This window comes from Globicephala melas, chromosome 2 (genome assembly GCF_963455315.2).
Source record: "Globicephala melas chromosome 2, mGloMel1.2, whole genome shotgun sequence".
NCBI classification, from domain to species: domain Eukaryota; kingdom Metazoa; phylum Chordata; class Mammalia; order Artiodactyla; family Delphinidae; genus Globicephala; species Globicephala melas.
In genome coordinates this window covers 170,540,974-170,555,527 of record NC_083315.2, presented here as the reverse complement: position 1 = coordinate 170,555,527, position 14,554 = coordinate 170,540,974, and positions in this window count along the sequence as shown.

Below are 14,554 nucleotides of genomic sequence, written 5' to 3'. Positions count from 1 at the left end.
TTCTATAAGAGAGCACTGAGTTCTCAGTAATACCGGTAGAAATGGAAGTCCTATCCTGTCACGGATATACTAGACTATGCAGTGTATTCAGGTATAAAAACATAATCCTTCTTTTAAGTAAAATTGGGTTTGTAAAGCAAAAGCCCCTGGTAGAGCTACAAACAGCAGTTAAATTCTTTTTTTTTTTTGCAAGGTATCAGGTCTCTCTTTTTTTTTTTTTCATTTTTATTGGAGTAGAGTTGCTTTACCATGTTGTGTTAGTTTCTGCTGCACAGCAAAGTGAATCAGCTATACGTATACATATATCCCCTCTTTTTTGGATTTCCTTCCCATTTAGCTCACCACAGAGCACTGAGTAGAGTTCCCTGTGCTATACAGTAGGTTCTCATTAGTTACCGATTTTATACATAGTAGTGTATATATATATGTCAGTCCCAATCTCCCAATTCATCCCACGGCCCTCTCTCCCCCATGGCCCCCGGAATCCATACATTCGTTCTCTTCATCCATGCCTCTATTTCAAAACAAGACATATATTCTTAACCACTCATCCATATAAGATATCTAACAATGTTTTTTTATGCTTGGCCACATCTTAAAACTCTACATGAATAGCAATATTTTATGATAACTGTAAATGGAAAGTAACCTTTAAAAATTATATAAAAATTTTTTAAAAATTAAAAAATCTACATATTACCAATGAGTTGTGAAGTTGAAAGAAACTTTTTCAAACAATAATTTTAAAAAATCACCCATGAATTATCTTTTTTTTTTCCTCTGGAAAAAAATAATATTTTAAAAGTTTACTTATATGTACAAGTGGCCAAAAATGCAGGGGTAAAGAATTTTTGAGATGTTTAAGGCAGTAAATGAGTACAAATTATTTTGTTCTTCTGAATATTTGTCAATTTCTTAAAAATCTGTAATTTGTTGAAATGTATTTTCTCATTCTAAATATATATTTACTGTCATACATAAACTTTTTATTATTTTTCATAAAGAGGCTCCCCAAATAGCATGGACTTAGGCCTCATGACCCAGCTCTGCCTCTGGTCAGAGGGATAGCTGGATGTGGGCTAGCCTTGACTCAGATGATCACGGTTGGTTTCATCATCTGTGACAGAGTGGGCAGGGGTACACAGCCCATGTTACAGGACATGGCAGAGGATGTGGGTGCTGCCATTTAGCTCAAAGAATGGTGAAAAATTTAGAAAAAGGAAAATGGGTAACCACGCACCCAAAACATTCAAAGAGATAAATCACACATCACGCCTTTTCCTTCCTCTACTCATGAAATAAACCTAAGAACATTATTGTTATTTTCACATCTGTATGTTTCATAAGTACAGATGACACAGTGAGGGACTAAAAAAGAAAGAATTAACCCTGGTTATTTAGTAACTATATAGTAGTGCCAGAAAGTGCTTTCAGTGCCTTACAAATATTAATTGATTTAATCTCCAGAACACCCTCATACAGTAGATACAATAATCATTCCTACTTTACACAAGAGAAAACTGAGGCATAAGAACAATAAGTTACCCAAGGTCACCCGGCTGGTCACAAGGCAGGAATTTGAACTCAGCCATTCTTAATGCTCCCAACCCTTATACCATTCAGAGGGGAAGAAAGGAGAACAGAGGAGGCTTCCTGGAGGTGGCGGCTCTACAACAAAACCCCTCGGGTTTCTTTCAGACACCAAGTCAATGGAGGTGAGCATTGCATATCTGAGGCTATTGTAGATGAGAAGTCCAATACTGGGAGGGAAGAGCTGTGGTCAGAAGTGACATATGGCAGCCTGAGATCAAGGGGCAGAGACACTCAAGAGTGCAATTAATGGCATGACACAAGAATTGAAAAGCACAGAAAACCCAAAGTCCTTTTATGTAGGGTCAAATGATCCTATTCCCTCTCGGTGGCTCTGATGAAGTCATCCAGATAGTACAGTCGTCAAGAAGAATTAACATGAAGCTCATTTCCTCTCCTGCCTACGTAATTCATTTTAGAAGGACTTCATGGCTAAAGAGGTAAAAGTTGTTTGAGATGCTTAAAAAGATAAGCTTCAGTCATATGATATGTGAACTAGCTTAATGGGTAAAACTCCAAGTGGCTGGGATGATACAGTTATTTGAAGCATCCTTCAAAAGAGTACTGGAAGTGTGGAGGGGTCAGCATCCTGCTAAAGGATGCTGACTGAGAAGACTACTTCCAGGATTTGGGTCCTGAAAAGATGAAACAGGACGGGGAGATTCTACTCTCGGAAAGGAATAGTGAGACAGCCAGGAACGTGTGACACTTAAGAATAGAATTGGGGGGACTTCCCTGGTGGCACAGTGGTTAAGAATCTGCCTGCCAATGCAGGGGACATGGGTTCAATCCGTGGTCCAGGAAGATCCCACATGCCGCAGAGCTGCGCTCTAGAGCCCACGAGCCACAACTACTGAGCCTGCGTGCCACAGCTACTGAAGCCCGCACTCCACAACAAGAGAAGCTACCGCAGTGAGAAGCCCACTCACCACAACCAAGAGTAGACCCCGCTCACTGCAACTAGAGAAAGCCTGCCCACAGCAAGCGAAGACCCGACACAGCCAAAAATAAATAAATAAAGTTAAAAATAAAAGAATAGAATTGGGTTAACATATACACACTATTATATATAAAATAGATACTCAACAAGGACCTACAGTATAGCACAGGGAACTCTGCTCAGTATTCTGTCATGACCTATGTGGGAAAAGAATTTGAAAAAGAATGGATATATGCATATGTATAACTGAATCACTTTGTTGTACACCTGAAACTAACACAACGTTGTAAATCAACTATACTCTAATATAAAATAAAAATTAAGTTTAAATTTTTAAAAAAGAATAGAATTGGGGTAACAGAAGCCATGTAAAACAAGCTAGAAAAGGATCAACAATAAAATAAAGCAGGAGAGTCTGAGATCAGACGGAGAGAGATTAGTGCAAGTCAGAAGCAAGAGCAAAGAATCCATCTCCTTGAGATGTTTGAGTGGGTCCAGCAGTTTCACAAAGATACCCATTTGTTTTTATAAGAAAATACAGTAGCTCCCATGATGAATCATGATTGAATGATTTTAAGACTCCATTCCCTCCTCTTTGCTGGGGAAAAATAGGAAGTTTGAGCAAACTTGGACCAACACATAGTTTGGTATTCCTTAGACTGTGATTGCAAGATGCTTTGTGAATGATCACACACAATCTCTATAGTTGTTACTCTTGTCTCTCTTTAATGCTCACATCCTTTTAAATGCATCAGTTCTGTGTTTCTGACTATGAATTCTGGATAAGCTTCCTTGCTGAGGGAAGAGGTGTTAATTTTTAGAAACAATTATCATTATGACCTTGATGATTAAGTAGGGTAATTAAACGGCATTGTGACTAATATGTTTTATATCATAAACACTGCTTTCTGATCTACTTACTGGGTGGGGGAGAAATGCCATTTTTGAAAAGAAATGAGTATTTTTTAACATGATTAGCAAGCCATCTGTTGACATTTCGGTGCAATCTCTCATGAAAGTCCCTAGCTTACAGCTTCAGTTTTATCATAGCAAGAACCCAAAATAGTACTGCCTTTTGCAGTTACATCAAAATAAGGTGATTTAGAAAGGGCGCTCTTTTGAAAATGCAAGCATACATTTCAAGCTTACCTAGGCCATCTCTTTAGAGACCCCGGGGAGCTCTGATTTGATGATTGGTAAGTTAAGGAGAAAGTGTTTCTTCCTTGTTTGCCTCCCTCCTTCTTTTCTTCCTTCTGGAGGAGTGGAGTGAACATAGGGGTCCTCTGGATTTAGATGGACCTGGGTCCAAATCGTATATTCACCAAGATTCTTTTGATTTAAGGTGATAGAAATTCCACTGGAATTAGCCAAAGCAGAAAGAGAGAAGTTATTAGTCATGAATCAAATCACAAGAGGGACAGGGGTGGAGCTTACCCCAGGGATAAACAAACATGTGATCTGGACTTTCCTTCTTGCTGTGTCTTGACTCCATTGTATGTCACCTTCAAACTCTCAGACCAGGGCTTCCCTGGTGGCGCAGTGGTTGAGAGTCCGCCTGCCAATGCAGGGGACACGGATTCCTGCCCCGGTCCGGGAAGATCCCACATGCCACAGAGTGGCTGGGCCCGTGAGCCATGGCTGCTGAGCCTGAGCTTCCGGAGCCTGTGCCCCGCAACGGGAGAGGCCACAACAGTGAGAGGCCCGCGTACCACAAAAGAATCTCTCAAACCAGCCACTCTGTGTCGCCCAGACCCAGCCATAGACAATGCCAGGTAGGCAATCAGAAAAGTGAAGAGCTCTTCTTTCTGCTCCAGATCAAAAGGACCAGTGATGGGTTAGACTTGGGTTCCATGACCATGCTTTGAACCCATCACTGTGGCCTAAGGGCTGAGGAATTTTGATTTTCGATAGTCCCCACAGGGGAAATACATACATAACAGCCAGGACATTCATTCCATGGCCTGTTCCAAATTATCCAACTTCGTGAACCTTCCTCCCTCGTCTATAAAATGAATAACAACATTTATAGGAAGACTCATGAGGAGTCAATGAGACATGGTGTGACAAGTGTCAGCCACTGAGCATGAATTGAGCTCCTACTGTGCTTGCTCTTTCACACAGGATACCCAGTTTGGAGTGGTAACCATTACCCCACCCTTTTATAGTGACTTGAGTGATTTATGTCTCTACAGAGTGGAAACGGCAGGAATGAAACCAAGGTCTGATGCATGACAAATCCTTAGTATGTCCCTACGCCATCCTGAAATTCAATGACTGAACACGCTGAGCAAAAGAAGTGAATGCAACTGGTTTATGTTAAGTAAAAACAAGCCCAGAGAAACTGGGAATTCTTATGTCCACTGCTTTACTGCCTCTGGGAGCTTTAAAGTGTCCTTCTCTGTCTGGTCCCTTGTGACTGACTGGGATGAGCTGGGAGCCTCAGCCCCTTCCTGTGGACCACACTGTGTCATCATTACCTGAACACATGTGTTATCATTACCTCCCTTGCCTTCCAGCCTGATTCTCCTGTTGGTGGTCATAAGTCACTTAAGACACTGCTAAAATTGGACTCCAATGTGGTCAACCAATTGCTGTGGATTTCCCCACCAAGAGGGCAGGGGTTCTTCAAAGATCTGATTTCCTGTCCTTCCTCTTACTTGTCATGTGAGTGTTGGCAAATAACTGAGCCTCAGGCTCCTCAGGAACAAGAAGAGAGGTTCAGGAACTTCCCTGGCAGTACAGTGGTTAAGACTTCCCCTTCTAATGCAGAGGGTGCAGGTTTGATCCCTGGTCGGGGAGCTAAGATCCCACATGCCTCGCAGCCACAAAACCAAAACATAAAACAGAAGCAATATTGTAACAAATTTAATAAAGACTTTAAAAATGGTCCACATCAAAAAAAATCGTAAAAAAAAAAAAAGAGATGAGAGGGTTCAGACAAATCTCAAATCTGAAGTCCCTTTAGAACTAACTTTGTGAAAGTACAATCTACATGTAATTACTTTGTTTTTTGAGGATTTTACCTTCTTGGTGTAGGTCTGAAATTCTCAGGGGCTTATTATATGGTCAGAGCAGCTGTGGGCAGGGGTGTCTGCCTCTTGGTCCCGCTCCGATCTCCCACCTTGCCGTGGCTCTCAGGTCTGGTCACCCTGTTCACACCTTCCCCCATTGCTTGCACAGAGGAGTCTTCAGCCCCCAACCTCCCCACCCACGTTTCACTCTGCACCATCCACACTCAATCACCAGATCAGCTCAGACCTTGGGCCCTTCCTCAACTCTCTGCGCCATTGTTATGGGTTCCGGATGACTCCTCTATTCTCCGGGGACTTTCACAGGTGAATTGTGGGGAGGGGGAATGCTGCCTTGTCCACCTTTTCCCTACTGTCCTCACCCCTTGATGTGCTGGGATAGCAATAAAACAGGTCTGCTGTTAAAGAGAATTCCAGAAGAGATGGGTGATGCACAGTTCCTCCTAACTCTTGGATCTCCCAGATTCAATGTAGGGTTTGTGTGACCTTCGTCTGGAACCAGGGCTAGGGACCCAGAAGATAAGGTGCAGAGTCCTCCCTCCAACAAACATGCTCTCTCTCTCTCTCTCTTTCTTGCCCTTCAGTTCGAAGGACTTCAGTAGTTTGGCAAGCAAGGGAGTACACTTTCTTCCACCTGTATCCCTCTTCCAAACTTTCCAGTCTCATATCTGAAGTATGATTTTTCAACTAAGAGATTAAAATTTCATACTTATGATTCTGGTTTTGGAGTTAAATCTGACCCTCTTCCCCCCAAACAGTGGTGACTTATGTCTGTCTGTCTGGATTTGAATGAAGATCTTTGTGGTACAAAGATGGAAATTCAACGAGTATGTCCATGGGGGTGATAAACACTTTGCATATCAAGACGCCAAATTAATGCCATACTTGATGTTTATCTCTATACCCTAATAAGCTGATGAAGACATCGAGGATCTCCATTTACCCTGAGTATAGCTTGATATATCAAAAAATTTGCGTGCACAAAAATGTTCTAGCAGAGTTATAGAAAATATTAAAAACATAAAAATTAGAAAAAAGAATTATCCAATAAGAGATTATTGCTTAGTCAAATCATGATCTATCAACTTGAAAAATATTAGAAAATGATTGGAAACAATGACTGGAAGGAATATATGCTTCTTTTGCCATTATAAGTCAATAATTTGAAAAAAAGAAAATGATGTTACAAAGTCACAGACTTTCTATTATATATAATACACACATATATAAATACATATAAGCTGTGCTGCAAAGACAGTTGTGTTTTGTATAAAGAATGCATAAAAATATGAAATAATGTTTTCACAATTATCTTTCAGTGCTAGAGTGATGGGTGATACTTTTCTCCTTTACAATTTCTAATGTTTTTACAATGAGGTGCTCTTATTTTTTTTTTAATTGGAGAAGAGTATTATTAACTTTTTATTGATATTATTGATAGGAAGCACACAAACATTGTATTCCTCCTTCAAGGTGGACTTTACATCCCGCCTCTCCCTCCAGGAACCTCCCTGATGGATCCCCTCCTGCTTTCACTAGTTTCTCCATCTAGAGAAACTTTCACCCCCTCTGGTATTGACTTCATCCTCCTTTGTATTATACTTATTTATTTCTATGTCTTAAACCCTCCCATCTCCCGTTTTAATAAGATGAGATCATCTATGTCTTGTTATTAAAAAAAAAAATCTCAACTAATTACATTTGATTTATTCCTGGTCACTTGTGTAATTGGATGAGCTTGGAAGAAATGGGATTTGGAGGGGGCAGCCCTCCCTGGGGCAGACAGGTTCAAGGGCTAACCGGGACGTCCCTCCAGACCACCTCTGACCCCTTACACTCTTTCCCTTTCTGAGTCAGGCAGCTCATCCCAAATTATGCGCTGCAGACTGCAAAGGCCTTGCAGAAAAAATTTTTTTAAGTTTTTAAAATCTTACAGAGATTTCTTTTCTGGGTGACTCTCCAGAGCCTTTGATACATTTGCGTTCATTGTGAGTCACCAAGTGGGAATGTGACTCACATTCCCTCTTGGTGACTCACAGTGTGGAATGTCTCCCAAACCCAGGTGACAGAGGGGTATTAGGTGAAGGAGAAGCATCCCCTGGACCAGCGGTCCACTGACTGCAACTTGGAAGACACTGAGCTAAGACGTGCCCAGAAGAAAGCAATTAGGCCAACTACTCAAAGGCCAAGGCCAAGATCTCCTTAACATCCCTGGTGCCCTGAGAAACCACTCTCTACCCCCCGAGGCAAAGCTGATCTCTCATGTTCCAACTAACGTGGTGCTTAATCCTTTCCTCCAGATGAATCCAGCCCTTACCATGTTCCACATACCCTCAGTGCTTTGGATCCCAGAGGACCCAGAGTGAATTCTTTTTAGTTCCTTTTAATGTGGTCTTTCAACTGAGGTCAGAAGCAATGCACTCCGTCTACAAAATAGTTTAAATGCTTTCCATATTCATTGTGAGGCAACAATGTCTCCTGATTAAAAAGCCATATCAAAGCTGAAGGGTGCATGGTGTAGCTTGCTTTGAAGGATGTTTCAATTATATTTCAATGGTATCAATAATATTAAATAAGAAGAGCTAAGGGAGCTTTCACCAACCCCCTACTTTTATGCTTTGTCTCTTGATTATCAAGGGGACTTATCTTTGGCAGGAAACCCCCCAGAGAAAATTTTAATTATAACATTTGATTTTTGCACCCTCGTATGACATAGTGTCACAGAGTGTGTGGTTTGCAAAAGGAAAGGGAGTTGGTTTGCAAGAAAATGAGAATTCTTAAATTCACTGGGAACCAGGTAAACATGTCCTGCTAAAGGGTTTTTTTGTCACTCTTCTCTGAAAGACATGATCATTCATGCCTCATTCAATTAAAAGGCCAGTTGCTGATCGCCTTCCAAGAGAGGCAGTAACTGCAATGGTTAGAGCATGGCTCAGGGCTAGACACTTCCAATCCCAGCCTTATCTCTTCTTCACAGTGATTTGAGGCACTTTGCTGGGTCTCTTTTGATGCTTCCATTTCCCTGACTGTAAAATGGGAATAAAAATAGCACCAACCTCAGGGCCAGGTTCACAGTGAAGCACCACGTAGGTGGCTGCTCTGGTCCTTACGAGGATGTACGATCCCAGTGCTAGCACAGTGGGCATGAGGTGGGACTTGTTCACTGAAGATGCTCTGGGTCCTGAGGCGTGGACAGATATCCCCTTGTCTAGAACAGTGGGTGGTAGCTGCTATCTCAGAAGCACAAGCTAAGCATGGTGGGAGCACACATTCTCCAATCCCCTAGTCAGGATGGGCAAAATCTGATGGACACTCTTGTCACATCAGCCAAAGATAAGAGCTGTGGTCTCAGGGCTGTTTCCTGGGGTCAGCTCAGGCAGGTTAAGGCTGCCCCAGTCAGAGAGATGGCTGCCACTCCTAGCCTCTGCCAGAGACTCCGGGTTTAATACATTCAGTTCACAAGGCCCAGGAGGCAGAGGCGAGAGAGACCCCAGAGGTGAATGTCCAAAGGCAGCAGCTCAGGCCAGAAAGCAAAGTGTGACGTGAAAGAGGTGAGTATCCATAACATCAACGGTACTTATTTCATCACGATCACTATCATTCTTGTCGGTGTTGCTGCAGTTGTTATTGCTATGAGTTACTGCCAGCTCTTTCTTAATTTTCTTACTGTAAAATTCTGAATAATTTCATCAATATGGAACTCCCTCTTTTCTTTGCGACTTGGCTCTGCATGTGCCTAACCTGCCTGGTAGACTTGAGGATTTAGAGTGACTCGTCTCCAGCATTAGCCCACACGAGAAGATCTGACAAGTCCGTGGCCCCAGCTCTCCTGTCCTGTCTCACAATGGTAAAACACCTTTCTTGTTTGTTCCCTCTTCCTGTCTTTGAAATCTCTCATCATAACCGTACTTCTGGGTCTCTGGATATATGTGTTGTCTCCCCTACTCTCTGCCTAGGACATGCAATCATACCTCCCATGTCCCTTCTTCTGTCCTATTCCATACTCCCAAAATGCTCTTATCCTGGACCACCCTGAATTTTGCTTTACACAGCAGAGGAGCATCCAGTCTTCCGGACCAACCTTCAGATCTGGTTCCATCCAATAGGAGGTAATTTGGGGTCTGTAGCTCACCTCCATCTTTGCCACCCTCTTTCAATCAACGGAGCCATCCCTATTTTTTTTTTGCAGACATTTCCAAGTGAAACCGCTTTTAAAAGATGTTGAAGAGACTGTCATCAAGTCATGATGATGTTGGTTGGGGAAAGGTTGTAGTTGATTAACCTATCTTGCCTTGCTGTCTCAGAGCAGGCTCCCTACATCCACTTTGGTTTAGCAATCTTTGCCTGGCTTACAGTGACACTACAGGTCAGCACCATTTGATGAGCCTAGAGTTGGCACCCTAAAATAGGCCTTCCATATTAGAAGTGACATATTTTCAGGGGACTTGAGCAGTTAAGAACTGCCAGTATTGACTTTCAGTTTGAAGGCATAAAGAATGTCAAGTCCATGTGACACAGTCATCATCCCCTTCATTGTAATGCAACTTTGTGGCATAGGCGGCATCCTTGGTATGCGAGTTTCCATGCAAATAATGTCATTTGAATCCTTTTAACAGGAGATAATGACACAAGAGCTCCTGAAGCCAAGGGAACAGTCTTGAAATGAGGACTTTCAAGTGACAAAAAGCAAGGTGTGCCTTCTTATTTGTCACCTTCTAATTTCTGCTCTTTTTTTCCTCTGATTATGGGCTGCTGTTGCAGAACCTCTTTGTGAACCCAAAACTAGGAGCCCTGACCTGCAAGACAATTGCTGTGCATTTACCATGGACCACGCCCTGTTCTTGGGTATTCATTCATTCAGTCCTCACCAAAACCCACAGCAGTAGTTTTTATTATTGTCCACAGCAGAGAGAGGTGACGTAACTTTTCCAGGGCCACCAGCTAGGAGTTGAAAAGCCAGGGGCGTGGGAAGCCTTTCCTTCTGCCCTAATGCTTCACTATCATTCTCCTTTAGAGTAATCATTTTCTCTGAAGTTATGCACACACCTCTGTCTTTGGATCAATCAGCATTTGGTTCAAATAATGTGAAAGCCCGATCTCAAGTCCCAGGGTAAGGTTTAGAGCTGAGCCGACCATCCCTGGCTCCATGGGATGCGGGGAAAAGCTGTCCCCTTCATCTGCCTCCTCTGACTCCAGAGTGGGTCCTCACTTCTCAGGTGAACGTGACCACATGATGAAATGAATGGGAAAAAAACAACACATAAAAAAGTGTGGGAGTGTGTGTGGTGAGTGCACAAAGCTTGATCCTCACAGGGTGCAGAGAAATATTCTGAATAGCAGTGCTTTTGTGTCCTGCTTCCTGTAGACAGGCAGCCTCCAGCCCTCCCTCTCCCCTCCTCCTGTGTGGCCTTGACCTTGGCTGTCTGGCAGTCATCTCAGAGGAAAGACAGAGGCAGATGGAGGGCTCCTGATATTTAATAAGGGCTTGACATTCCCCACGGCATGCCTTAAAATGGGACACAGGGCCCAAGGGGCAAGGTGAGTCTTAAAACCAAGCCAGACCCCAGTACCTCCCCCATGGATAAAACAAACCAGGGCATGAACCCTGGGTTCAGTGTCCCTAAGCATAAGAAAGGAGAAAGTGGCTCAAGTGTTTGGAAAAGTGAGCAGTGATGTCCCCTGCCACACCACCCTGCAGTGGTCTAATGCTCTTGAGGATGCCAAGAAAGAAAGAAAGGGCAAGACATGATCTCCCTGCAGTGGAAGAATCCTTAGAGAGGATTTGGTCCCCAGTACACTTTGCATCCCTTTTGGATGAAGTAATTGAGTCCCAGAAGGAAGAACCGACATGGTTCAGGTCCAGACATGGTCTGCAACATGGATCTCAGGACTCCAACTCTCTTTTTGTGGCTACCTCTCTTTAATTCTCATCTATGATGCCAGAATATTAAATTTTTAAAACTCCAGCAAAAATTATTTAAAATGCAGGCAAGCTCATGCAGGAAATAAGACTGCTTTCTTTAAAGGCCTTTCCAGGAGTGGGTGCCATTTGGGGCCCAGCAGGGTACAGTGGGAGGAGCACGAAGGAGAGAGGTTTGGGTGGGGACTGCAGCTTGCAGCCACCTGGCTCACCATTCCGGGAGCCTCAGGTTCTTCTGATCTAAAGCAGGATGACTGATATGCATCTTCAGTTTTGGTCATGAGATCAAATGCATTTATGAACAATGGAACAGTCTCTAATATATAGTAGATGCTCAATAAATGGAGTCCCTTTCTATGAGATATATTTCATCATAAATGTCCCTGCTGCCTAAAAGAAAAAAAAAATCAGTAGCCAGAAGATATATTTTAATAGGGTAACTCCAATGTATTAACCAAAGTGTTTTCTAATATGGTTCTTAGAAGAGGAAAAGAAGTCTTTTTTGCCAAGAGCCTAACTTTTGTCAGAGGGAATTTAAGACCCAAACCTCCCTGATTATGACACTTAATCTTCCTATGAACTCACTAAAACCTAAAACATGGTTGTATATCTAAAACCTGAGGATATTAAAACATTTTAGATGTTAGATTATTTCTCTTTCTGAACTTGAACCAGAGAAAGCATAGGACTTGGGGTCCTTGCTTTTGGTGTGAGCTTAGGGTCTGACACTTGGGGTATCACATCACTTGGGACTGAACACAGGTGTGCTTTTACCTAACTAGGTAACTTAGAGCACACTTACTGAACTTTGTCCTCACTCAGTTTCCTTGTCTATAAAATAGAAAGGGTCAAATGCTGTGATACCTGAAAAGCTGTGATCTAGCTCTGAACTCAGAGTGGTCCCTCTGTTCTTCATCTTCCCTTCTTCTCTCTTCCCTGAGTCTACCCATCCTTCCAGGCCCATCTCAGGCCCTTACAATGTACTCTCCAAAAAGACCCCCGCCTCTCAACCATGCCCTGAGCTGGTCCCGTTTTGCTCCCTAATCCCTTACAGACCCGTAGGTCCGATTGTATTTTGCTCATCTTGCCTTGCACTATGTTTGTTGAACTGATGCCTTGGTTCTTGTCTCCAACCCTCAGCCATGGTTACTGACCCCTGGTCAGACTCCCTCTCTGTGGATCCAAAGATGAATGAGTGTCTTCTGAGACCCACTTTTGACTCTCCTCCATTACCAGCCATTTCAGGAGGCTGTGTTGGGTGTCAACAAGATGATGGCGCTTGATCCTTCGTAACAAGTGAGGTCACTGGTCCCAGGAACTTTCTTACCAAAACCCAGTGCCCCTCAGATCTGTGAGTATATTCATTTAACATGAGAAGACCCTACAGATTATACAGTCAAGGGTTTACCATTGCTATAAGAACTTTGTATGGCCACGCAAATTATTTCATGCTGTTCAGAAACTCAGGTTTACTATTATATAAATTTTTTGAGTCCCCCAAATTGAGAAATACATGTATTATATTTTTAGTAAGTAAATTATATATACATATGATTATATATATATGATTTATATATATAAATCTTCTGCAATGAAAACCCCCATGGAAAATTATGAAACTGCTGTATTATTATTACTCTCTATGACACAATCTTCTCCTAGACCTACGATTTTTTTAAAAAATCCTTTATCTCTGCCCAAATGGCCCATTTTGTTATGATCTTAGTCTATGTTAGATTGCATTTATTTGGATTTTGAAAATTTAGTCTTTCTGGACTTTCATGGCAGAAGTCCACTTGCAATTTGAAATGCCACCAGCACCTCTCTTTCCTTCTTTCATAATTGATCTGCTTCCAAATTTAAAATTTAGTTGCAGCCATACCAGCGTCTGGCAGGGGCCATGTGTCCTAAATCATGGCCATGCATGTCATCTGACCCTTCCTCCTGCAGTCTGTTGGAAAGCCCATGCAAGCTTCTTCCTCTAACCTGGGATCAAACAGTGTTTCTCACCCAAATTTGATTAAACGTGCCCTCCCTCACTGCAGTCCATATGGCATCAGAATGCAGGCTGCCTTTCTCATTTTTCCAGACTCTGGGGTCAGACAGTGCCCAGACACGCAAATAATAGTCAAATTAGATAGGAAGTTGTCAAAGGAGTCCGAACACAGACAGAGGCAACCCCTGACCCCACAACTGGTCAAAGGTCTGGTTCAAGTTTCTCCTTCTTAATCTGTCACCACAGCAACATTAAAAACAGCCCTTTGAATGAAACCATTTATAGATTCTACTCTTTTTTCTTCCTTATTTCAAAAGTTTTGCCTTTACTGCAACTTGAATCTTGCTTCTTTTAAATGACACTAACAATTCTCATCTGAGAAGACATATTTATAATATTAAAAGATGAGAATTTTTTCCCCCTCTCTCTCTCTTTCAGGAAAGGACCCAACTTAGGATATTTTCTCCTCACTAAATTTAGATGTAGACCTTTTTTATTTTCCAAGTCAGAAAAGGCACCAATAAATACGACTGTCTGCCTAACACACATCCAAACTTTGAACACCTGCCAGCAATCCTAAAAATATTTTAAGATCCACAGCAGGCTGTGAGAAAAAGAAGAAAAAATAATACAGTGGGATAAGGAGACATTGTCGCCCAAGAAAGACAAGGAGGCAAGATTTAGAAGGACTTCCAAAGTCATATTTAAAGGCCAAAAAATTTGTTGAAATGCTATGATAGTGAAGATGATCTTGATGTTTTCTAAGCCTTCCTCTGCAGTAACAGTCCTTGGCCTTCTTTTGCCCAGAGCAGAAGGGGATGGAGAAGGGAAAGCTGGTCATGTGATTCCACATATTTTCTTTTTTCAGGCTGATATCAGGATAGCCACCTCTGTGATTGAAAATGCAAAGATTTTGTGTTTTCTACTTCTTGTCTGATTTTTAACTTGTGATTGATGAAGGTGTCGACGATATTCCCTGGGGCAGGCTCTGTTGGAGGAAATTGATGGTGGTCTTGGTATGGACACTGAGAAACACATGAGGGAGAACACTCAACATGCCAGATTCACTCCAATGAAAG